This window comes from Nycticebus coucang, chromosome 1, assembly GCF_027406575.1.
Source record: "Nycticebus coucang isolate mNycCou1 chromosome 1, mNycCou1.pri, whole genome shotgun sequence".
In the NCBI taxonomy this organism is placed as follows: domain Eukaryota; kingdom Metazoa; phylum Chordata; class Mammalia; order Primates; family Lorisidae; genus Nycticebus; species Nycticebus coucang.
In genome coordinates this window covers 74,566,921-74,592,986 of record NC_069780.1, presented here as the reverse complement: position 1 = coordinate 74,592,986, position 26,066 = coordinate 74,566,921, and the positions used below count along the sequence as shown (strand labels likewise).

The window sequence follows — 26,066 nt, the reverse complement described above, 5'->3', positions numbered from 1 at the left end:
GATTCCAGCATTTGTTGAATGTATGTATCAGAAATATATTCTCCCAGTCTGTAGCTCACTTTTCTCTCTTTTAACAGTATCTTTTAAAGAATAGTTTTTAAGTTTCAGAAGTTTAATATATCAATATTTATTTTATAGTTAATGCTTTTCATATCCTATTTAATAAAACTACTTGCCCCAAGGTAAAAAAGATACTTTTCTGTGTTCTTCTAAAACCTTTTGACTTTCATATTTAAACATTTTGTCTACCATAAATTAATTATTTATAAGGGATCAAAGATTGTTTTTCCCATATAGATACTTACTTAATTCAGCACCGTATATTTGAAAACCATCCTTTTCTCCCCTGAAATTCACCTTATCTAACTTTATAGCATTATAAAGGTAAATAAGGTGCTAGAATATGGGTGAGATGTTTCTATAATCTATATCAGGGGTCCTCAAACTACGGCCCCTGGGCCACATGTGGCCCACCAAGGACATTTATCTGGCCCACTGGGTGTTTTTGCCACAGTTACATGTCCTGCTTAGCAGCCGACTCGTCCCAGCCCACCAGATGTTTTTGCTGCCCTGCCTATCCTGCTTAGCAGCTGACTCATCCCAGGCCGCAGTGCTCATGTGTGGAATGTGTGCCAACTCTCCGACTCCGCTCCTTCTCTCTGCTTCTCCCCACCCCTCCTTCTCTATGTCTCTCGACTCTTCCTCTCAGTCTCTGATGTAATAGCAGGAGTCACCAGGTTGCCTGTGCAGAGCCTGCTGCTGCCTAAGGACCAAGGTAAGAACAAGGTAGGATTTATTTATTTTTTTTTCTTTTGAAGTTAGGAGGTCTTTCCTTTTTTTTATTTTGCAGTTAGTAGGGCCTCTTTTTTTGCGGTTAACGGGGGCCTTTTTTTTTCCTGAAGTTAGGAGGTCTTGTTTTTGCAGATAGGGGGCGCCTTTTTTGAAGTTAGAAGAGCCTTTTTTTTAGTTAGGAGAGCCTTTTTTTTATGTTGATTAGTTGGTTGGGGATAGTTTCTAGGGGGGGTTACATCACAGTGATAACGCAAATAGTCAATGCTCAGTGCTAATGCAAATTGTCAGTGCTTAGAGGTAATGCAAATGGTCAGTGCTCAGTGGTAGTGATACTTATAAGTGCTCAGTGTTAATGCATATTGTTAGTGCTCAGTATTAATGCAAATTGTCAGCAGTCAGTATTATCGCAAATGGTCAGCAGTCAGTGTTAATGCAAATGGTCAGTGCTCAGTGTTATCGCATGAGGGCCCCAAACTGGTAATCTGCCTACGGCCCCATGGGAACTTAATTTGGCTCTGCAGACAGCCAAGGGGTAGGAAACCTAATTTAATTGACAGCAAGTGCATTTATATTCTGATTGCTATTCAGTTGTGTATGATGTATGTTGTGAGCTGTGTAAGCCCCAGTTCACACTGTTGTAATCTCTGAGCAGTGCAAGTTCAGTGATTTTCTTGTATGGCTGAACTCACATTAGATTTGGAAGAAAAAAGGCATACATGCCTTCTTTTTTCTTGCAGTGCAATTTGATCACAAGATTCTCACCCATGCGATCAGATTTCTGTGCGAGTTCATAGATCACAGTGTGGTTTGCACAGGGTAATGTGAACTGGAAAAGCCCAAGTGCCCATTGATCCATGAATGAATTAATAAATTATGGTATATGTACACCATGGAATATTATGCAGCCTTAAAGAAAGATGGAGACTTTACCTCTTTCATGTTTACATGAATGGAGCTGGAACATATTCTTCTTAGTAAAGTATCTCAAGAATGGAAGAAAAAGTATCAAATGTACTCAGCCCTACTATGAAACTAATTTATGGCTTTCACATGAAAGCTGTAACCAGTTTCAACCTAAGAATAGGGGGAAGGGGGAAAGGGAGGGGAGTGAGGGGGGAGGTCGGCAGAGGGAGGGAGATTGGTGGGATTACACCTGCGGTGCATCTTACAAGGGTATATGTGAAACTTAGTGAATGTGGAATGTAAATGTCTTAGCACAATAACTAAGAAAATGCCAGGAAGGCTATGTTAACCAGTGTGATGAAAATGTGTCAAACAGTCTACGAAACCAGGGTATGGTTTAGCAATTATGACTTAGCAATTATGAATAGGGCTGCAATAAACATTCTGGTACAAATATCTTTGTTATAATGTGATTTTTGGTCTTCTGGGTATATGCCTAGTAGAGGGATTATAGGATTGAATGGCAGATCTATTTTTAGATCTCTAAGTGTTCTCCAAACATCTTTCCAAAAGAAATGTATTAATTTGCATTCCCACCAGCAGTGTAGAAGTGTTCCTTTTTCTCCACATCCACGTCAATGTCTCTGGTCTTGGGATTTTGTGATATAGGCTAATTTTACTGGGGTTAGATGATATCTCAAAGTAGTTTTGATTTGCATTTCTCTAATGATTAAGGATGATGAGCATTTTTTCATATGTCTGTAGGTCGCACACCTGTCTTCTTCAGAGAAGTTTCTCTTCAAGTCCCTTGCCCAGCCTGCGATGGGATCACTTGTTCTTTTCTTGTTTGAGTTTGAGTTCTCTATGGATTCTGGTTATTAAACCTTTCTCAGAGATATAACCTGCAAATATCTTCTCCCATTCTGAGGGCTGTCTGCTTGCTTTACTTACTGTGTTCTTGGCTGCGCAGAAGCTTTTTAGTTTGATCAGATCCCAGTAGTGTATTTTTGAAGCTGCTTCAATTGCCCGGGGGGTCCTCTTCATAAAATACTTGCAGAGACTGATTTCTTCAAGGGTTATCCCTGCACTCTCTTCTAATATTTTTATAGTTTCATGACTTAAGTTTAAATCTTTAATCCAGTGAGAGTCTATCTTAGTTAATGGTGAAAGGTGTGGGTCCAGTTTCAGTCTTCTGCAGGTTGCCAGCCAGTTCACCCAGCACCATTTGTTAAATAGGGAATCTTTTCCCCACTGAATGTTTTTAATTGGCTTGTCAAAGATTAAATAACAGTAAGTAGCTGGATTCATCTCTTGGTTCTCTATTCTGTTCCAGACATCTACTTTTCTGTTTTTGTGCCAGTACCATGCTGTTTTGTTCACTATTGATTTATAGAAAAAGAAGGAAGACTATCCAACACATTCTATGAAGCAAACATCACCCTGATCCCCAAACCTGGAAAAGACCCAACAAGAAAAGAAAATTATAGACCAATATCACTAATGAATACAGATGCAAAAATATTTAACAAGATCCTAACAAACAGAATCCAGAAACACATCAAACAAATTATACATGATGACCAAGTCGGTTTTATCCCAGGGTCTCAAGGCTGGTTCAATATCTGTAAATTTATAAGTATAATTCAGCACATAAACAAATTAAAAAACAAAGATCATATGATTCTCTCAATTGATGCAGAAAAAGCTCTTGATAATATCCAGCATCCCTTCATGATAAGAACACTTAAGAAAATTGGTATAGAAGGGACATTTCTTAAACTGATAGAGGCTACCTACAGTAAACCTACAGCCAATATCATATTGAATGAAGTTAAATTGAAATCATTTCCACTCAGATCAGGAACCAGACAAGGCTTCCCATTATCTCCACTGCTCTTTAACATTGTAATGGAAGTTTTAGCCACTGCAATTAGGGAAGAAAAGGTGATCAAGGGTATCCATACGGGATCAGAAGAGATCAAACTTTTGCTCTTCACAGATGATATGATTGTATATCTGGAAAACACCAGGGATTCTACTATGAGGAATATAGCAGCGTCTCAGGTTACAAAATCAGCATTCATAAATTGGTAGCCTTTATATATACCAACAATAGCCAAGTCGAAAAAATAGTTAAGGACTCCATCCCATTCGCAGTAGTGCCAAGGAAGATGAAATATTTGGGAGTTTATCTAACAAAGGACTTGAAAGATCTCTATAAATAGAACTATGAAACTCTAAGAAAAGAAATAGCTGAAAATGTTAACAAATGGAAAAACCTACTATGCACTTATGTCCGTGAACAGACTTTTTCCAGAATAAAACATCTGAAATCTCCAACCAGATCTAGACTAACTGATACACATTTGCATCACTTGTTACGACTAGCAGTGACAAATATGGAACCAGACATTGACCATCTCATTAGCCAAAAGCAGGCCCATAGTTCCCATTGAAATACTGGTAAGTTTGTTGATTTAACTTTACTTGTTCTTCATTTTAAATATTGTATTTGTTCCCATTTTGTTTTTTTTACTTCAAAATAAGATGTGTGCAGTGTGCACAACATTTGTTCATAGTTGTTTTTTTTTTTAAACTATAGTCTGGCCCTCCAATGATCTGAAGGACAGTGAACTGGCCCCCTGTTTAAAAGGTTTGAGGACCCCTGCTTTATATTTTGTTCAATTGGGACAATTTATTTTCTTGGGACAATATCCTACTGTCTTACTCACTTACCTGGTAGTATGTTAAGTTTAAAAATTTTTTTTTTCCTTTCAGAAAATTGCCTTTACTATTCTATTATTTATACACATAATTAGACACACTTTGCTGTGATTTGATTAGGAAAGCCATGAATAAATGGACCAATTTATGGATAATTGACATCTTAAAAACATTGAGTCCTTCACAAAAATGTAATATAATTCTACTTAGGTTTTCCTTAATTTCTTATAGCAAACTTTTATAGTATTTAAACTCCTGAACATAATTCATACGGTAAGAATAAAATCAAAGTCTTATCACCATCATTACTAAAAAATTTTATAATTCTTTGGTACGATTGTGTTCATTGTTTGCTGCTGGAAATGTGTTAGAAAAAAACAAATAATTTAACGATGGCTTTAAAACCAAAGATCTTGCTAAATTCCCTTATTAGATCTAACAGTTTGTAGATTTTTTTTGGATTTTCTGCATATATAATTATATCATCTGAAAAAAATGGCAGTTTTTTTCTCCTGGTCTTTACACATTGGATTTCTTTTTCTTGCTTTTTTGTGTCCTGAATATGATTTTCAGTATTATGTTGGGTAGAAATGGTCAGAGTAGACATCCTGTCTTCTCTCCAAACTCAAGAAGTATCTGGTATTTGCTACTAATTGCAAGGTTAGCTATATGTTTTGAATGTATGCTCTTTATGGGGTTAAGGATGCTCCTTTGAACTGTTACTTGAGAATTGTTATCATGAATGAATGTTAAATTTTATCAAATTCTTTTTGTGCATCTATTGAGAGGATTGTGTGTTTTTTTCTCATTTATTCCGTTAATGTAATATTAGTTTGATTTTTTTAATTGACTGATTTGTGAATGTTAAGTTATCCCTGTATTTTTTAGACAAACCTCACTTAGCCATGATGAATTACCCTTTCCACATATTATCACATCCAATATTTTAATCTTATGTATAAGAATTCACATCTATTTTTCTAAGAGACAGAAGCATCTCAGTTTCTCTTCTTTTAATATTCTTTTTAGGCTTTGATCCTAGGAGTACATTGGATTTATAAAATAAGTATTTCTTCTTTCTCTGATTTCTGAAAATGTTTGTGTGCAATTGATACATTTTATTCTTTCAAAGCTTGGGAGCATTTACCTATAAGGTCATCTCTTCCTCGAGTTTTCTTAATGGAAAGATCTTGAATTAATTTCTTTGCTGGATATAAACTATTCCTATTTTCATGTATTTCTTGTGTCAGTTTTGGTGTGTTTTTCATGGTATTTTTTTTCTCATCATAGTTGTTAAATTTATCACCAGGAAGTTGTACAATATATGCTTTATTATATTTTTAATTTCTTTAGGGATTTAAAGATAAAAACTTTTCATCTCTAATAGCAATTGTTATTTTCGTTCTCTTTCCTTTCTTGACCAGTCTTTCTAGTTACTGATAAAATTTTATTGAAATTTTCAATGATATGTCTTGTATTAGGGTTCTTGAGAAAAATGGAACCAAGAGGGGATAAAGAGTTTGTTTTTTTTTAAATAAGAAATTTTTCACACAATTATGAAGGCTGAGAAGTCCCAAGAACTGCAATTAGCTAGCATGAGACCCAGGAGAGCCAGCTGTGTAGCTCCAGTCTAAGTCTGAAGGCCTCAGAAACAGGAGAGCTGCTGATGTAATTCTACTTCAAGTCTGATATCCTGGCTCAAAGACAATCAGTCAGAAAAAAAAAAAAAAAAAAAAAGCTCCTTTATTCAGCCTTTTTGTTCTATTCAGGCCTCCAGTGAATTGGATGAGGCGCAACTGTATTAGACAGGGCAATCTGCTTTGCTCAGTCTACCAAATCCAATGATAATGTTATGCAGAAACATCTTCATAGACACACTCAGAAAAAATGCTTAACCTTGGTTAATATCTGGGCAGCTTCTGGCCCAGTCAAACTGACACACAACATTAACCATTACAACTTTTAGCAGTTCTTTTTCTGTTCTACTGAAGTATAAGCTTTGATTATAGATTCCCAACCTTTCTTTTTTTCTAATATATGAATTTAAAGCTAAAATTTTCCCTTTATGCAGATTTCCCTGTGTCTTATATTTTTCTATATGTCATATTTTCATGAATAGTCAGTAAAAATATTTTATAATTTCAGTTAGGCTTCTACTTGATGCAATGAATTATATTGTAATGTACACTTTTAGAAATGTGAGATCTTCAAATATGTTAAGATTTTTCTAGCTATGTTTCAACTATTGTTTTCTTACTTCCAATCTGGTAGGAGAAACACACTGTGTATGCTTTCAATTGCTTAATATAAGGTCACATTGATTAATAATGCTATTCATATTTTGTGTAGCTCTACCAATTTTTTTCTATTTGTTCTATCTGCAATGCTTATTGTGTGTATTTATCTTTTTTGTTTTATCAATTTTTGATTAATAAAAATTAAAACCATGTTACTTTTTGCATACCAATCTGGATTATATTTTTCTTCTTTTTCTTAGTATGAAATACACCTATTGCCTTAAAGCCTACATTGCATGATATTAATAGTAGTCACTTCAGCTTCTTTCAGTTAGCATTTCACATTACGTATTTCTCTATTTTTTAAACTTCTAGCTACCTATGTTCTTATATTTAAAGTGTATCTCTTGCAAATAGGATACAGTTAGGTTATGTTTCTCTTAAATATTTTCTAGTAATCTTTGTTTTGGCTTGAGGTTTTTATATCATTTACATTTTTTGTAATTTTGGTATAGTTTTTAATTTTTCTACAATTTTGCTATTATTTCTATTTATACCACCTATTATTTTCTTCATATTTTCCTTTCTTGCTTTATTTTTGGTTAGCCAAGTACTTTTTAAAATCATATTTTACCTACTTTACTTGATTTTAATTACATTTTGTTTTTCTTCCATTGATTACTCTAGATATTAAACTATGGAATCTTATAGTTGAAATTAAATTAACTTTAACATCTCTCAAATAATGCAAGAACATTGATGATATTTAACATATATCCTCTCCCATCCTTTACTCTGTGGTTATGAAATATTTTATTTCTAAACATGCTATGAATCTCACAAGACACTATTATAATTTTGTTTTAGATCATCAATATTCATTTATATTTATCTGTACATTTACCTTTCCAATGCTCTTTCATCCTGCCTTGCATTTCTTTTGTTCCCTCTGGAATACTTTTATTCAATTTGAATGACTTTATTTACTACTTTTTAATGTGTAGTGGCAACAAATTTTCTCAGCTTTTATTTGTCTGGAACCTTTTTTATTTTACCTTTATTTTTGAAGTATGTTGTAACAGAATATAAAACTTTCATAGGGCAGTCTTTTTAAGACTTTAAAAAATGTCATTTCATTGTTTTGTTTTTTAACCCTTTAAAAAATGTCATTTTACTGTTTTGGGAGTGTTTTTATAGTGTGTTTTTGTGTCTGATAAATCAAATTCTCTAATTTTCTGATTTGAATATTTCCATCAATTCCTAGATATTTAATTTTCCATAAAATTTTAAGATCTTTTCATTGAATCACCAATCTCCTTCATCACTTGTTTTATCGGATATTTCCTGAAAACTGCATATAATGAATACATTCAGTTTGTTCATACTTAATATAATTTTTTAATTTATTTTACTGTTTTACATTTTTGTTTCTTTATTACTTTTCTTTTATCTATTTCCTTGTCTTTCCATTTTTCACCCTTGTTAGCTTCAAAATTTTGTCAGAATAGTCTATCCTATTAATGATAAACCTTTCTGGTACTCATTACCAGATCTGTATTTCTCTAATATTAGAAAATAAGATGATAATGATTTCTCATCAAATTTAATTTCTCCTGTATTTCTTTTCCAGGAGAAGCTGAGATTCCTTCCCCAATTTCAAGTTTTACTGAGATAAAATTGCATATTTTTAGTTCTACATCAGTATTTAAATTTTCTGGCAGAATACCAACTAGTACATATATAACAAGGTTAAATGCTCCCTGCTATTTTCTTTCCTAATCATGTCTCTCTTCAGATTTTGCTGTTTTCTCAGAGTCCATATACAGCGTATATATGTGTCTTAGTCTATGTTGCCATAAAGCAGTATTTTTCAACCTTTTTTATACTACAGCACACTTGAACCTGTAGTTAGACTTCCACAACACACTTAAATTATGTTGATAAAAAAAAGAGTAAAAAAAGAATATATTTACTGTGCTTTGAATATCTTTCAAAAATAATTTAATTAATGTTCTTTAAAAATGTTCATGGCACACCTGTTGAAAATCACTGCCATAAAGGAATACCCAATGCTGAGTAATTCATAAAGAAGAGAATTTTATTTGGCTCATCATTTTGCTGTTTTCTGCTTCTTTTTTTTTTATTTTTTTATTAAATCATAACTGTATATAATGATATGATTATGGGGCATCATACACTCACTACATAAACCATTTGACACATTTTTATCACATTGGTTAACATAGCCTTTCTGGCGTTATCTCAGTTACTGTGCCAAAACATTTACATTCTACATTTACCAAGTTTCGCAAATACCCCTGTAATATGCACCACAGGTGTGATCCCACCGATTCCCCTCCCTCCACCCACCCCCCCCTTCCCACTTCCCCCTATTGTTAAGTTGTAGCTGGGTTATAGCTTTCATGTGAGAGTCCCAAATTAGTTTCATAGTAGGGCTGTGTACATTGGGTATTTTTTCTTCCATTCTTGGGATACTTTACTAAGAAGAATATGTTCCAGCTCCATCCATGTAAACATGAAAGAGGTAAAGTCTCCATCTTTCTTTAAGGCTGCATAGTATTCCATGGTATACATATACCACAATTTATTAATCCATTCGTGGATCGATGGGCACTTGGGCTTTTTCCATGACTTAGCTATTATGAATTGGGCTGCAATAAACATTCTGGTATAAATATCTTTGTTATGTTGTGATTTTTGGTCTTCTGGGTATATGCCTAGCAGAGGAATTACAGGATTGAATGGCAGATCTATTTTTAGATCTCTGAGTGTTCTCCATATATCTTTCCAAAAGGAATGTATTAATTTGCATTCCCACCAGCAGTGCAGAAGTGTTCCCTTTTCTCCGCATCCACGCCAACATCTCTGGTCTTGAGATTTTGTGATATAGGCTAGTCTCATTGGAGTTAGATGATATCTCAAAGTAGTTTTGATTTGCATTTCTCTGATGATTAAAGATGATGAGCATTTTTTGATATGTCTGAAGGCCGTGTGCCTGTCTTCTTCAGAGAAGTTTCTCTTCAAATCCCTTGCCCAGCCTGCGATGGGATCCCTTGTTTTTTTCTTGCTGATGCGTTTGAGTTCTCTGTGGATTCTGGTTATTAAACCTTTGTCAGAGTTATACCCTGCAAATATCTTCTCCCATTCTGAGGGCTGTCTGCTTGCTCTGCTTACTGTGTTCTTAGCTGTGCAGAAGCTTTTTAGTTTGATCAAGTCCCAGTAGTGTATTTTTGAAGCTGCTTCAATTGCCCGGGGGGTTCTCCTCATGAAATGCTCACCCAGACCAATTTCTTCAAGGGTTTTCCCTGCATTCTCCTCTAGTATTTTTATAGTTTCATGTCTTAAGTTTAAATCTTTAATCCAATGAGAGTCTATCTTAGTTAATGGTGAAAGGTGTGGGTCCAATTTCAGTCTTCTGCAGGTTGCCAGCCAGTTCACCCAGCACCATTTGTTAAATAGGGAATCTTTTCCCCACTGAATGTTTTTAATTGGCTTGTCAAAAATCAAATAGCGGTAAGTAGCTGGATTCATCTCTTGGTTCTCTATTCTATTCCAGATATCTACTTCTCTGTTTTTGTGCCAATACCATGCTGTTTTGATCACTATCGATTTGTAGTAAAGTCTGAGGTCTGGTAGTGTGATTCCTCCTGTTTTGTTTTTATTTCTGAGTAATGTCTTGGCTATTCGAGGTTTTTTCTGATTCCATATAAAACGAAGTAATGTTTTTTCAAGATCTTTAAAATATGACAGTGGAGCTTTAATAGGGAGTGCGTTGAAATTATATATTGCTTTGGGTAGTATGGACATTTTGATAATGTTGATTCTTCCTAGCCATGAGCATGGTATGTTTTTCCATTTGTTAACATTTTCAGCTATTTCTTTTCTTAGAGTTTCATAGTTCTCTTTATAGAGATCTTTCACGTCTTTTGTTAGGTAAATTCCCAAATATTTCATCTTCTTTGGCACTACTGTGAATGGGAAAGAGTCCTTAACTGTTTTTTCAATTTGACTGTTGTTGGTGTATATAAAGGCTACCGATTTATGAATGTTGATTTTGTAACCTGAGACACTGCTGTATTCCTTGATCACTTCTAGGAGTTTTGTAGTAGAGTCCCTAGTGTTTTCCAGATACACAATCATATCATCTGCGAAAAGCGAGAGTTTGATTTCTTCTGACCCTATATGGATACCCTTGATCGCCTTTTCTTCCCTAATTGCGGTGGCTAAAACTTCCATTACAATGTTGAAAAGCAATGGAGACAATGGGCAGCCTTGTCTGGTTCCTGATCTGAGTGGAAATGATTCCAATTTAACTCCATTCAATATGATATTGGCTGTGGGTTTGCTGTAGATAGCCTCTATCAGTTTAAGAAAAGTCCCTTCTAGATCAATTTTCTTGAGTGTTCTGATCATGAAGGGATGCTGAATATTATCAAAAGCTTTTTCTGCATCAATTGAGAGAATCATATGGTCTTTGTTTTTTAATTTGTTTATGTGCTGAATTACATTTATAGATTTACGTATATTGAACCAGCCTTGAGACCCTGGGATAAAACCAACTTGGTCATGATGTATAATTTGTTTGATGTGTTGCTGGATTCTGTTTGTTAGGATCTTGTTGAATATTTTTGCATCTATATTCATTAGTGATATTGGTCTATAATTTTCTTTTCTTGTTGGGTCTTTTCCTGGTTTGGGGATCAGGGTGACATTTGCTTCATAGAACGTGTTGGGTAGTCTTCCTTCTTTTTCTACATTTTGGAACAGGTTGAGTAATATAGGTACTAATTCCTCTTTAAAGGTTTGGTAGAATTCTGACGTGAAACCATCTGGTCCCGGGTTTTTCTTTTTAGGGAGGTTTTGTATAGTTGATGCTATTTCTGAACTTGATATGGGTCTGTTCAACATTTCCACTTGATTCTGGTTAAGTCTTGGAAGGTGGCGTGCTTCCAAGTATTGGTCTATTTCCTTCAGATTTTCATATTTCTGAGAATAAAGTTTCTTGTAATATTCATTAAGGATATTTTGGATTTCTGATGAGTCTGTGGTTATTTCGTCTTTGTTGTTTCTGATTGATGATATTAGAGATTTTACTCTTTTTTTCCTGATTAGGTTGGCCAGAGGTTTATCTATTTTATTGACCTTTTCAAAAAACCAGCTTTTTGATTTATTGATCTGTTGTATTATTCTTTTGTTTTCAATTTCATTTAATTCTGCTCTAATTTTGGTTATTTCTTTTCTTCTACTGGGTTTGGGGTTGGAATGTTCTTCCTTTTCCAGTTGCGTGAGATGTCCAATTAAGTTGTTAACTTCCTCTCTTTCCGTTCTCTTGAGGAAGGCTTGCAGTGCTATAAATTTCCCTCTTAGAACTGCCTTTGCGGTGTCCCAGAGGTTCTGATAGTTTGTGTCTTCATTGTCATTTTGTTCCAAAAAATTGGTGATTTCTTTCTTAATCTCATCTCTGACCCAACTATCATTCAGCATAAGGTTATTTAACTTCCATGTTTTGGTATGGGTATGCAGATTCCTGTTGTTACTCAATTCAAGTTTTATTCCATGATGGTCCGAGAAGATGCATGGAATAATTTCTATTCCTTTAAATTTACTGAGGTTAGACTTGTGACCTAAAATGTGATCAATTTTGGAGTAAGTTCCGTGGGCTGATGAGAAGTATGTGTATTCAGTTTTGTTGGGATGAAATGTTCTGTAGATGTCTGCTAAATCTAAATATTGGATGGTTAGGTTTAAATCTAAGATTTCTTTGCTCAGCTTCTTTCTGGAGGATCGATCCATCACTGCCAAGGGAGTGTTGAAATCTCCAACGATTATGGAGCTGGAGGAAATCTAGTTACTCATGTCTGTTAGAGTTTCTCTTATAAATTGAGGTGCATTCTGGTTGGGTGCATAGATATTAATAATTGAGATCTCGTCATATTGAGTATTACCCTTAACAAATATGAAGTGACCATTCTTGTCCTTCCTTACTTTTGATGGTTTAAAGCCTACTGTATCTGCAAATAAAATTGCAACACCTGCTTTTTTCTGATTACCATTTGCCTGAAATATGGATGACCATCCTTTCACCCTGAGTCTGTATTTGTCTTTTAAGTTGAGATGTGACTCTTGTATGCAACAAATATCTGGCTTAAGTTTTTGTATCCAGTCAGCTAACCTATGCCTCTTTAGAGGACAGTTTAAGCCATTCACATTGATGGAGAGTATTGATAAGTCTGGTGGAATTTTGGGTATCGAGTTTTTCAAAGGTCCAGTGGACATTTTTAATCCTTTCGCCAGTGTGGAAGTTGGAGTTTGATCCGAAGTTTCTGAGTGAGTTTACTTTTGTGGTATAGGATTGGGTTGGTCATTGTGGAGGATAGGTCTGAGAACATCCTGAAGAGCTGGTTTACTTATGGCAAATTTTTTCAACATATGAATGTCATTGAAGTATTTAATTTCTCCATCATAGATGAAACTCAGTTTAGCTGGATACAAGATCCTGGGTTGAAAGTTTTTTTGCTTTAGGAGATTAAAAGTTGATGACCAGCCTCTTCTGGCTTGAAAAGTTTCAGCAGAGAGGTCTGCAGTTATTCTAATATTCTTACCTTTGTACGTTATAGTTTTCTTTCGCCGGGCTGCTTTGAGAATCTTCTCTTTCATGTTAACTTTAGTGAAGCTAATTATGATATGTCTGGGAGATGGCTTATTGGGGTTGAATCGTGCTGGGGTTCTGAAGCTGTCTGCTATCTGAATTTCAGATTCTCTAGGCATGTCTGGAAAATTTTCTTTCATAATTTCATGTAGAAGGGCCTCTGTGCCCTTGGCAGCCACTTCATCAGTCTCCGAAATTCCTATAACCCTTATGTTGTTTTTTTTCGAATTATCTGAGAGCTCTCTGAGTGAGTGATCTGTTTTTGCTCTCCATTTCTCTTCCTCTTTGAGAGATTGGGAGCGTTCGAAGACTTTATCTTCAATGTCAGAAATCCTTTCTTCTGCTTGCTCCATTCTGTTACTGAGGGATTCTACTGTATTTTTCATATCTTTGAGGGCTGTAAGTTCTTGTTTCAGTGTGTCTAAGTCTTTGGTGGTTTTGTCTTTAAATTCGTTAAATTCTTGAGACAGTTTTTGAATTTCTCCTCGAATTCCTAATTCCATTTTATTAATCTTGTCTGCAAACCAAATTCTGAATTCGACTTCTGACATCTCAGCCAGTTGTTTATGAATGGGATCTTCAATCACATCTGCCGTATCTTTTCTTGGGGGGGTTGATCTATTCTGGTTATTCATGTTACCAGAGTTTTTCCGCTGATTCCGCCCCATGGTTTACTCCCTTTGGTTTTTCCCCTGGGGTTTTATCGAGGGCCCGTACAGTGTTGTGGCCTGAGAAACTGTTGCCCTGTCTGGTGTGGTGGAGCAAATTGGTTCTGTCTTGTTTTCAGCTGGTTTCTGTTCGATCCTATTGCAACTTCTACTCTGGCTTGAAGTCTCAGCTGTGTGGAAAAATCAGCAATTAAGTCACCCCGCCTGCCCACCTCTGGCCCCTTGGAAAAGGAGAATCAAACCTTCCTACAATCGCACACCCAGGGCACCGCCTGAAAAGTCCTCAGTCTATTAGCCCAGTTCAAAAGGTCCGAATCACCTGTCTCAATCGGCACTTGTCTCGGGTGGAAGGGTTCAAGAGGTCTCTGGGAACTGGATCACAGGGGCCTGGTGACTCCTCTGACACAGCTCACCCCAGTGCAGTGTGGAGTCAGGAGGAGCCACCCAGCAAACAGAGCAGTGTGGGAAGGTTGACGTCTCCTTCCTCACTTTGCCCCTCCGTCGGACCCAGTCACTGGTATCTCTGCAGATGGCTAACCCAGTTGCCTGCAGTGAACAGACACTCCAGGGGTTTGCACCTGCCTGAATCGCAAGGAAGTCTGCCAGGCCCCCGCAGACTGCCGCTATCTAGCAGGAGGAGATGGGGCCTGACATCTTTGAGTGTTTGATGCAGGTGATGGGAAGGAGGTGTTCACTCAGGCTTAGCCCCGTCCCTGATGGATGCTGCTAACAGAACAGAACAGAACAGACAACTTTGTGAGGTTCTGTCTCTGTTCCTGTCGTCGCCTACAGGAGACGGGCTGTTTTGAGTTCAAACGTCTTTGCTGTTGGAGAATTGCGTCTGAACACCTCTCTGGGTCGGCCCCACCCTGGAGGCTTCCGGGTTTGTGAGCCGTGTCACCGGTGGCCTCCTCTGGTTGCCCAGGGAGACAGGGGGTGTGGCCTCAGGATATCCAGAAGTGAGCGTTCTTTTGTTTGCATCCTTCTGATCACAACTTGCCTCAGCGGTGTTGATGTGCGTTCTTCAGCCTTCTCTCTTGGTGAGGCTCAAGTCCACCAGGATACTTACTAAATTCCTATCCCTTAACTCTCCTTCTGGACGGGAGCCTTTGTTGAAAGCTGGCTTCAGTCCGCCATCTTGTCTCCTCCCCTCTGTTTTCTGCTTCTGATGAGACTGCTTCCACTCATGGTAGAAGGTGAGGAGGAGCTGCTGCATACAGATGTCACATAGCAAGAGAGGGAAGGAAGGAGCCAGACTCCTTTTAACAACCAGCTGTCACTGGAAACAATAGAGGAAGAACTCACTCTTTACCACAAGGACAGTCGCAGGCCATTCATGAGGGATCCATTCCCATGCCTTAAACACCTCCAACATTGGGGTTCAATTTTCAACATGAAACCTGGGAGGAAAAATATCTAAACTTTAGCAATATGTAAAATGTCTTATAATTTCTTGGATATCTTTAAGTATTTTTCTTCTTCCTTAATAAGGTAATAATATTTAGGTTGAATAGAAAACTCTAAGGTTACAACTCTTTTTCTGTAACTGCTAGATATTATTCCACTGACTTTGGAGTTCTAGTGTTGCAGATCAATAATTAAGATATTCTAATCCATTTTCTTTTGTAGAAAATGTATTCTTTCATTTGAAATTTTGTAACATATCTTTATACTTAGATTTCAATAATTTTATAAGGATATGCCTGTGTATATCTTTTCAATACTACATAAAATGCTGCATTCAAATCTTCCTTCAACTTAGGAAAAAGTTCTTATATTACTTGTTTAATAATTACTTGTCTCTATCTATTGGATACTGGTCTGAAATGCCTACTTTCATGTTAGATATTCTGAAGCTATTTATTATACAAATCTTCTTTCCCTTATGATTTTTGTTTTTGAAACAGAGTCTCACTTTGTCCCTTGGTAGAGTGCCATGGTGTCATATCTCACAGCTACCTCAAACTCCTGTGTTCAAGTGATCCTCTTGACTCAGCCTCTCAAGTAGCTAGGACTACAGGCACCCAACACAATGCTCAGGCTAGTCTGGAACTTCTGAGCTCAAGCAGTCCACCCACTCTAGCCTCCAAGAGTTGTAGGGTGACAGGCGTGAGTCAGTATGCCTGGCCTCCTTATGATTTTCAACTCTCCCTATTTTTATTCTGTGCTTTGAAAAATTTCATTCAAAAGTCTTCCAAGCCTTCAATTTGCATCTGAGTAGTGATCATCCTCTCCTCCACATAATTGACTCATTTGTCTATGCTCTTTGTCTGTTTGAGGAAGTTACTTTCTATTTAAGAGTGTTATAATGAATGAATGTTAAATTTTGTTATTTTTTTCATCTATTGCTATGATCATATGGGTTTTCTTTTTCAGTTTTTTAATATTGCAAAATACACTGATTAATATTCAAATGTTAAAACAATTTGTATTCCAGAAATAAACACAGAATAATATTTTATCCTTATGTAGATTGCTGAGTTCGTGTGTGTGTGTGTGTATTAGAAGCAGGTCTCATTTGCTCTGTCACCCAAGCTAGAGTGCAGTGATGGCATCATAGCTCACTGCACCTTTAAATTCCTGGACTCAAGTGATCCTCTTCCATCAGCCTCTGAAGTAGCTGAGACTACAGATGCAAACCACCATGCTTTGCTAATTTTTTTGTAGAGATGAGGGTCTCTATGTTGCCCATTCTGGACTCAGACTCCTAAGCTCACTCTGTTCTCCCACCCCATCGTCCCGATGTACACATTTTATAATGTGCTAGTATTACAGGCATGAGCATGCACATCTGGCCTGCTAATACATTTTAAGGTTTTTTGCATCTTTGTTCATGAGAGATGCTGGTCTATAGTTTCTTCTTATAATTTCATCTACTTTTGGTATTAGGATAATGCTGACTTCTTATAAGTTGGAAAGTATTTCCTCTTCTCTATTTTGTGAAACAGTGTGTATAGCATTGGTATTATTCCTAAAATGTTTTATCAAATCGCCTATACATGGATTGTGGGGGGGAGGGGTAGATAATTCATTTATAGAATGAATTCAATTTTTTTTTTTTTTTTTTGCAGTTTTTGGCCGGGGCTGGGTTTGAACCCACCACCTCCAGCATATGGGGCCAGCACCCTATTCCTTTGAGCCACAGGTGCCACCCGAATTCAATTTCTTTAATAGATATGTGTGTTTAAAGATACCTAGGTTTTTCCATTTTTTTACTAAAATTGGTCTAAACTTTATTATAATAATCTGTATTTTATATAATCTTTACTATATATTATATAATCTGTATTATAATCTTTATTATAATAATCTTTTGATATCTGTAGTAATCTCCCCTCTTTGATTCCAGATATCGGTAATTTGTGTCTTTTCTCCTTCTTCATCTGTCTAGCTAGAGGTTATCAATTTCACTATTCTTCTCAAAGACATAGTTATTGGTTTAATTTATGTTCTTTATTGTTTGTCCATTTTGTTCATTTTTCCAATCTCTTTTCTCTATGCTCAAATTTAAATTGTGTCTATTGCCATATCTTCAAGTTCATTGAGCTTTTTCCTAAACAATTTACTCTGCTATTAATTTGCTGCAGCCAATTTTTCCTTTGAAACGTTATATTTGTCATTTTTATATCTTCCATTTCCTTCTCATTATATCCATGGTTCTCTTTAAATACTGTAGCTTTGTTAAAGTCTTTATTATTTCCATCATCACTGTATTTTTTTTTTAATTGTTGGGGATTCATTGAGGGTACAATAAGCCAGTTACACTGCTTACAATTGTTAGGTAAAGTCCCTCTTGCAATCGTGTCTTGCCCCCATAAAGTGTGACACACACTAAGGCCCCACACCCCTCCCTCCATCCCTCTTTCTGCTTCCCCCCCATAACCTTAACTGTCATTAATGGTCCTCATATCAAGATTGAGTACATAGGATTCATGCTTCTCCATTCTTGTAATGCTTTACTAAGAATAATGTCTTCCACTTCCATCCAGGTTAATACGAAGGATGTAAAGTCTCCATTTTTTTTAATGGCTGAATAGTATTCCATGGTATACATATACCACAGCTTGTTAATCCATTCCTGGGTTGGTGGGCATTTAGGCTCTTTCCACATTTTGGCGATTGTAAATTGAGCTGCAATAAACAGTCTAGTACAAGTGTCCTTATGATAAAAGGATTTTTTTCCTTCTGGGTAGATGCCCAGTAATGGGATTGCAGGATCGAATGGGAGGTCTAGCTTGAGTGCTTTGAGGTTTCTCCATACTTCCTTCCAGAAAGGTTGTACTAGTTTGCAGTCCCACCAGCAGTGTAAAAGTGTTCCCTTCTCTCCACATCCACGCCAGCATCTGCAGTTTTGAGATTTTGTGATGTGGGCCATTCTCACTGGGGTTAGATGATATCTCAGGGATGTTTTGATTTGCATTTCTCTAATATATAGAGATGATGATCATTTTTTCATGTGTTTGTTAGCCATTCGTCTGTCGTCTTTAGAGAAAGTTCTATTCATGTCTCTTGCCCATTGATATAAGGGATTGTTGGCTTTTTTCATGTGGATTAATTTGAGTTCTCTATAGATCCTGGTTATCAAGCTTTTGTCTGATTGAAAATATGCAAATATCCTTTCCCATTGTGTGGGTTGTCTCTTTGCTTTGGTTATTGTCTCCTTAGCTGTACAGAAGCTTTTCAGTTTAATGAAGTCCCATTTGTTTATTTTTGTTGTTGTCGCAATTGCCATGGCGGTCTTCTTCATGAAGTCTTCCCCCAGGCCAATATCTTCCAGTGTTTTTCCTATGCTTTCTTTGAGGATTTTTATTGTTTCATGCCTTAAATTTAAGTCCTTTATCCATCTTGAATCAATTTTTGTGAGTGGGGAAAGGTGTGGGTCCAGTTTCAGTCTTTTACATGTAGACATCCAGTTCTCCAAACACCATTTATTGAATAGGGAGTCTTTCCCCCAAGGTAAGTTCTTGTTTGGTTTATCGAAGATTAGGTGGTTGTAAGATGTTAGTTTCATTTCTTGGTTTTCAATTCGATTCCAAGTGTCTATGTCTCTGTTTTTGTGCCAGTACCACTATGGCTTTGTAGTACAGACTAAAATCTGGTATGCTGATGCCCCCAGCTTTATTTTTGTTACTAAGAACTGCCTTAGCTATACGGGGTTTTTTCCGGTTCCATACAAAACGCAGAATCATTTTTTCCAAATCTTGAAAGTACGATGTAGGTACTTTGATAGGAATGGCATTGAATAGGTAGATTGCTTTGGGAAGTATAGACATTTTAACAATGTTGATTCTTCCCATCCATGAGCATGGTATGTTCTTCCATTTGTTAATATCCTCTGCTATTTCCTTTCTGAGGAGTTCATAGTTTTCTTTATAGAGGTCCTTCACCTCCTTCGTTAGGTATATTCCTAGGTATTTCATTTTCTTTGAGACTATGGTGAAGGGAGTTGTGTCCTTAATTAGCTTCTCATCTTGACTGTTATTGGTGTACACAAAGGCTACTGACTTGTGGACATTGATTTTATATCCTGAAACATTACTGTATTTTTTGATGACTTCTAGGAGTCTTGTGGTTGAGTCTTTGGGGTTCTCTAAGTATAAGATCATGTCGTCAGCAAAGAGGGAGAGTTTGACCTCCTCTGCTCCCATTTGGATTCCCTTTATTTCCTTGCCTTGCCTAATTGTATTGGCTAGAACTTCCAGCACTACGTTGAATAGTAAAGGTGACAGAGGACAACCTTGTCTGGTTCCAGTTCGAAGAGGAAAAGCTTTCAGTTTTACTCCATTCAGTAAAATATTGGCTGTGGGTTTGTCATAGATAGCTTCAATCAGTTTTAGAAATGTGCCACCTATGCCTATACTCTTCAGTGTTCTAATTAGAAAAGGATGCTGGATTTTATCAAATGCTTTTTCTGCATCTATTGAGAGGATCATGTGATCTTTATTTTTGCCTCTGTTAATATGGTGGATAACGTTTATAGACTTGCGTATGTTAAACCAGCCTTGCATCCCTGGGATGAAGCCTACTTGATCATGATGAATGACTTTTTTGATGATAAGCTGTAATCTATTGGCTAGGATTTTGTTGAGAATTTTTGCATCTATGTTCATGAGTGAGATTGGTCTGAAATTCTCCTTTTTGTTTGGGTCTTTTCCTGGTTTTGGTGTCAGGGTGATGTTTGCTTCATAGAATGTGTTGGGGAAGATTCCTTCCTCCTCAGTTTTTTGGAATAATTTCTGCAGTACAGGAATAAGCTCTTCCTTGAAGGTTTGATAGAATTCTGGAGTGAAGCCATCTGGACCAGGGCATTTTTTAGTTGGAAGCTTTTTTATTGTTCCTTTGATCTCAGTGCTTGAAATTGGTCTGTTCAGGAGGTCTATTTCTTCCTGGCTAAGTCTAGGGAGAGGGTGTGATTCCAAATATTGATCCATTTCCTTCACATTGTCAAATTTCTGGGCATAGAGTTTCTGGCAGTATTCAGAGATGATCTCTTGTATCTCTGTGGGATCAGTTGTTATTTCCCCTTTATCGTTTCTAATTGAGGTTACTAGAGATTTTACTTTTCTATTTCTAGTTAGTCTGGCTAATGGTTTATCTATTTTATTTATTTTTTCAAAAAACCAACTCCTTGTTTCATTAATTTTCTGAATGATTCTTTTGTTTTCAATTTCATTGATCTCTGATTTGATTTTGGATATTTCTTTTCTTCTCCTGAGTTTAGGCTTAGATTGTTCTTCTTTTTCCAATTCCATAAGATCTCTTGTGAGATTGTTGATGTGCTCTCTTTCTGTTTTTCGAATGTAGGCATCTAAAGCGATGAATTTTCCTCTCAAAACTGCTTTTGCAGTATCCCACAGGTTTTGGTAGCTTGTGTCTTCATTGTTGTTATGCTCAAGGAAGTTAATGATTTCCTGTTTTATTTCTTCCTGCACCCATCTTTTATTCAACAGAAGATTGTTTAATTTCCATGCCTTTGGGTGGGGTTGAGCATTTTTGTTAGAGTTGAGTTCCACCTTTAGTGCCTTATGGTCTGAAAAGATACAAGGTAAAATTTCAATTCTTTTGATTCTGTTGACATTTGTTTTGTGTCCCAGGATATGATCAATTTTGGAGACTGTTCCATGGGGTGATGAGAAGAATGTATATTCTTTGTCTTTGGGGTGGAGTGTTCTATATGCATCTATCAAGCATAGTTGTTCTAGGGTCTCATTTAAATCTCTTACATCTTTGTTTAATTTCTGTTTAGAGGATCTGTCCAGCTCTGTAAGAGGAGTGTTAAAGTCCCCTATTATGATGGTATTATCAGATATCATATTGCTCAGACTGAGTAAGGTCTACTTCAAGAATCTGGGAGCATTTAAATTGGGTGCATAAATATTTAGAATTGAAATATCTTCTTGTTGTAGTTTTCCCTTGACCAATATAAAGTGACCATCTTTGTCTTTTTTGACTTTAGTTGCTTTAAATCCACATGTATCTGAAAATAAGATTGCAACTCCTCTTTTCTTCTGAATTCCATTTGCCTGAAAAATTGTCTTCCAACCCTTGACTCGGAGCTTGAATTTGTCTTTTGAAGCCAGGTGTGTTTCTTGCAGACAGCAAATGGATGGCTTGTGTTTTTTAATCCAGTCAGCCAATCTATGTCTCTTCAGTGGGGAATTCAAGCCATTAACATTTATGGAGATAATTGATAAGTGTGGTAGTATTCTATTCGTCTTACTTGGTGAGAGTCCATTGCTTAGTTTTATCTTTTGCATCAGTGTGGAGGTTAGGTTCTGTCCTTTGATTTCTGAGTTCTTATTTTGCTGCTGATCCATTGTGGTGGTCAGTGTGCAGAACAGGTTGAAGTATTTCCTGTAGAGCCGGTCCTGTTGTGGCAAATTTCCTCAATGTTTGTATATCCGTAAATGATTTGATTTCTCCGTCAATTTTGAAGCTTAGCTTAGCAGGGTACAGAATTCTGGGCCGAAAATTGTTCTGTTTAAGTAGATTAAAGGTAGATGACCATTGTCTTCTTGCTTGGAAAGTTTCATTAGAGAAGTCTGCGGTCACTCTGATGGATTTGCCCCTGTAGGTCAACTGGCGCTTACTCCTGGCAGCTTGCAGAATCTTTTCTTTTGTCTTGACTTTGGACAGGTTCATCACAATGTGTCTTGGAGAAGCTCGGTTAGAGTTGAGGCGACCTGGGGTCCGATAGCCCTCTGAAAGCAGTGTGTCAGAATCTTTGGTGATGTTTGGGAAATGTTCTTTTATAATATTCTCTAGTATGGCTTCCATTCCTCTGGGGCATTCTTCTTCCCCTTCTGGAATCCTATAACTCGTATCTTGGAACGCTTCATAAAGTCCCATAATTCTGACAGTGAACGTTCTGCTTTCTCTCTCTTCTTTTCTGCCTCTTTTACTATCTGAGTTATCTCAAAAACTTTGTCTTCTACCTCTGAAATTCTTTCTTCTGCATGGTCTAACCTGTTGCTGAAACTTTCCATTGCATCTTTAAGTTCCCTGATTGACTCTTTCATTTCCTTCAGCTCTGCTATATCCTGTTTATATTCTTCATATCGTTCATCTCTGATTTGATTCTGTTTTTGGATTTCCTTTTGGTTATTTTCCACTTTATTAGCAGTTTCCTTCATTGTTTCCATCATTTCTTTCATTGTTTTCAACATGTGTATTCTAAATTCCCTTTCTGTCATTCCTAACATTTCTGTATAGGTGGAATCCTCTGCAGTAGCTACCTCATGGTCCCTTGGCGGGGTTGTTCTGGACTGGTTCTTCACGTTGCCTGGAGTTTTCTGCTGATTCTTCCTCATGAGTGATTTCTTTTATCTGTTTCCTTGCCCTAATTTTCCTTTCACTTCCTCTTGCTCTTTAAGTTCTTGTGCCTGTGGAAGTTGTGGGCAGGTTTAGACGGATTGAACACACGCGACCACTTGCCGGTTTTCCACTGTTTTAGTCCTCCTCTTGGGGTCCAGAAGTCTCTCACTGACTCCCTGTATCCTCATAGGAGTGATGCTAGGAAGTTCCCACCAGCCAGAGATGCCTGGAGTCCTATCTCCCCAGACTCACGGTGCCCAGATGCAAGGAAGCTGTTACTCGGCTGCCATCTTGCTCCGCCTCCAAGCCTGAGTTCAAAAAGACAAATTAGGGTCATGGTGTCTATTCACAAGGTGGTTCACCATCCCTGGGAGAAGAGTCGGGGGCCAATTAGGCCAGTTCCAGGGTCTGGGTGGTCCCAGCTGAGGCTGCGGAAAGGGCTCGTAACCCGGGAGTCCGTGGCACAGGTGCGGGGCAGCAAGGAAGACCGCGGCGTGGAGCCATCACTGTATTTTTTAAAGTTGTTTAGTCAATACGTTTATTGTTTTTTCTGAAAAATCCTTATATAAAATAACAGCCTGATCCTGAGCTTTGAGGAAGCTTGCTTTCTTTTGAGCTATCTGATCTTTCTTCTGGGTGGAGGACGCTTTGGGATGGTTCCTTCTCTTCTTTTTAACTTCTTGCTTGGCCTTCTCATAGACTGGATTATCTTTTTATAACAGCATGACTTTCCTTATACACTCCTCCATCCTATCTGGAGTGACGTTGTTCTTTCCATATTGAGAGAACTGTTTCTTGTAAGCATCTTCTTCCATTAGATAACTCATATAATCTGCAGCATTTTGACCAATGATATACTTACAGCATACTTCAGCATTAAATTCCTTGCTTTTAGAATCAGAACTTGAAAATTGGTACTTGAGGGATAGACAAGCCTCCATCCACACCTCCCTTCAGGGCCCCCCAGATTTTATTGCCAGTGATAACTCTGGCATGGCCTATATCCAAATAGCATATAAAAGTACCAGGCTGGCCACTGATGCTTCCCACGTTGTGTTTGTCTCCACTCACCTCCACTTGGCCTTCATAGATCTTGTCCATGCCAAACTAACTGAGAAGTCTGCAGGCCAACAGCAGACCAGTACGATATGCTACAGCATTATTTGTCAGACCAACCTGCATACCATATTTTGATAGTTCATGTGCATCAGCTGTGCAGACTATCATATCCCCTTCTATATAGACATCTGACAGCAATCTGATAAATAATACCTCTGTTAGTTTCACAAACTATCATTATGTATTTGGTTGTGTTGTACTTATTTTTATCCTGTATCACTAAGCATTTCCAAGCATCATAATCAGTTTTACTCTCTCATCATCATCTAAATTTCACTTGGTATCTCTTAAAGTAGGCCTTATTCTTGACAACTTTAACAAACCCCAGCCTGTAGGATAGAGACCTGTGTCCACAACCCCACTCAAACTTAGAGGCCCAGCAGCGCTGGGGGGAGACGAGCATCACTGACATTATTAAACCTGTTACTATTGACTGATTTTTCTCTTTGTTATCAACATATTTTCCCTGTCTTGTCATATCTAGTAATTTGACTGGATGCTGAATATTGTGAATGTTATTAAATACTGGATTATGTTTTCTTCCTTTAAAGAGTGTAAAGAGTGGTGAATGTTGTTGTTACATGCACTTAAATTATTAAATTTTTAGAATATTTAATCCTTCAAAGGACTGTTTTAAAACTTTCTTAGGATGGATTTAGCTCAGTTGTTATGCTGGATCTAGACTTGTACTAATACTAAGTCATGACTCTTCCAGGATTTTCACTGAATGCTTATCTTCTCTTAAAGGACATCAGAACTCACTAGTCGGAGCTCAAATTTCTTCCCCATCCATGTGGGCTGTCAGAAAGGTCATGGAGTTTCACCTCAGTATGGCAACAGATTCAAGGGAACGTCTATTAAAGTGTCTAAAGTTCTTCTCTTCAGAGGTAATTCTTTCTTTTCTGGTACTACACCCAAAATATTTAGCTGAATCAAACTCTCCAATTTCTGATTTTTTCTTCCTGAATTCAGAGAAATTACGGTATTCCGCTTGGGAGGTGATACATGCACTGTGATCTGGAAAATTACAAATTGGATTACATCTTTTGTTTGCTTTCTCCTTGGAATCCCCGTCCTACACTACCTGTTGCCCACTATCATAAAACTAGTATTCCATTAAATTTGTTCAGTTTTCTGATTGTTTACTACAACAGGGTAAAGTAGTCCCACTTACTATCAATAGATTATCACTGGCAGTAGAAATTCCTATCTAGTTAGAAATTTATGTTTTTGGCTTATGTACTGCATTCAGATCTCTTTTTGGATAGGTGACTTGGTTTTAATTTCTTCAAATGTAATTATTTTTCTGTTTGTGTTGTTATTTGCCTATTTCAGTAGTTCTAATTTTCTAGACAAGTGGTCTACTTCTTATGTAACTTTTCTTGGGCTTTTGGACCTACTGAAATAATGATGGTGATGATGGATTGGTGTGCCTTGAGTTTTTGTTGTTGTTTTTGATTGCTCACTAGAGCTAATAGTTGTCAAATTACTCTCAGAAGCAGAATTCCCCTAAATGGCTGAGAGTTAAGTAGTGTCTCCTACAACAGCCTCTTGTGCTCTGATGAGAAACCTGGAGGAAGCCTCCCACTTCCTATGGTTTTCCAAGCTCAAAGGTGGAATGAATCAGCCACTTCTTCTGGAGGCCAGGGAGACCAGCAATATTCGTGAAATACAGTCAGTATTCTCTTCCTCCTATAATCCACATCCATAAAGCTTATAGAGCAAGCTATTTTCCAGAGATGTTCACTTCATAGTCTGATGCTGTGCAAATCTCCAAGCACTTCACAAGTGCTATCTGCTAGTGCTCCTGCAGAACCAAAGACTTCACTTCACCTGAGAGTCTATAGGCCTCAGTGGATGTGTAATTAAGAAGATAGAACTATAGCCGGGCGTTGTGGCGGGCGCCTGTAGTCCCAGCTGCTCGGGAGGCTGAGGCAGGAGAATCGCGTAAGCCCAAGAGTTAAGAGGTTGCTGTGAGCCGTGTGACGCCACGGCACTCTACCCGAGGGCGGTACAGTGAGACTCTGTCTCTACAAAAAAAAAAAATAAATAAAAAAAAAAAAAGAAGATAGAACTAAAAATAATTGGATAAGGAAGGAAAGATGACATTCCCCTATTGCCTTAGGGAATGTTAATTTT

The 26,066-nt window shown here is 37.2% G+C and overlaps 1 pseudogene; it reads right to left on the bottom strand.

The window, feature by feature from the left end:
• Positions 1-23,323: 23,323 nt before the first annotated feature.
• Positions 23,324-24,267, bottom strand: LOC128590437 (60S ribosomal protein L5-like; annotated as a pseudogene).
• Positions 24,268-26,066: the final 1,799 nt, after the last annotated feature.